Below are 1,110 nucleotides of genomic sequence, written 5' to 3'. Positions count from 1 at the left end.
AACTGAGGCAGTTAACTCTGTGATAAAGTGAGAAAAAAAGCGTTATCCTGTAAGTTCGTACTGCATGTGTTATTTCATAAGTTTGCATGAAATGTGCTTTGCTTCTAATTGGAGTGTGAAGCTGTTGTTTAAGAGCTATGCTCTGTGGAACCACTCAGGAAATGCTGACCTGACTGTGGGTGCACTTATCCCGTGTAACAAAAGAAGAAAAAAAAACTGGCTTGTACTGGCAGGGGAAACTGGCTTTACTTTTGTCATCAATCAGCTCTAGGTTAAGGAACCAGAATGCCTCTTGAATGAACTCTCAAAACTTAACACTTCTCTAGCTGGAGGGCTCATTTTCAAGAGCTATTGAGAGGTCTGGAATAATGGCAATTACATTCTCTGTAATAAAATACAGTTTCAGTGCCAGACAGCAGAAGAATTCAATGAGGGAACTGCAGTCTCTTGATGACTGGTAAAAACCTAAATCATCATTGTGGCTGTTAATAAGTAGATCAGTCTATTTGTTTGAATTGCAGTGATCTATAAAGAACTTGGAAGTTTAGATAACATTTTTGCTATGATTTGAGATTCAGAGCTGAGAACTTAGAAACTGAATTAGGTGAGCATGTATCCGTTAGCACTTGGATTGCTTAGAGGAGAGAGAAATGTGATGAAATTTTTCAGAAAATCAAAGACTTAGTCTTACAGACATTTGACCAAAACTGATGGGCATTGTGGGTCTGTGTACATTCTTGCATTTTCAAAGAAACACACAAAGCCTGATGTGAAGTGGAAGTTGGAGCAGCTATCTGTTAAATTGAAGCTAAGTAGACCATCTAACCTATTGGAATATTTTACTGCAAAGTAAGTTAATGTAAAAATTTCTTGCTCAGATAGATAATACAATATTAAAGGCAGAAAGTTTTTTTTTTTTTTTCTTTTTTTTCCCCATCTGCCTTGGCCTGTTCTGCAGAAACATTGCTGTAATTCATCTTGGGAAGTTCCCATAATAAAGAATTGGCTAGCTTAGGGATGAGGGTGGAGTAGGTGATATTCAAGTACCGTGTGTCTCAAATAAAAAACTGAAAAAATATACCACAAAACTTTCCTTAAGAGAAAAGATTT

This window comes from Meleagris gallopavo, chromosome 4 (assembly GCF_000146605.3).
Source record: "Meleagris gallopavo isolate NT-WF06-2002-E0010 breed Aviagen turkey brand Nicholas breeding stock chromosome 4, Turkey_5.1, whole genome shotgun sequence".
Classification (NCBI taxonomy): Eukaryota; Metazoa; Chordata; class Aves; order Galliformes; family Phasianidae; genus Meleagris; species Meleagris gallopavo.
Note: the sequence above shows the minus strand (reverse complement) of the source record.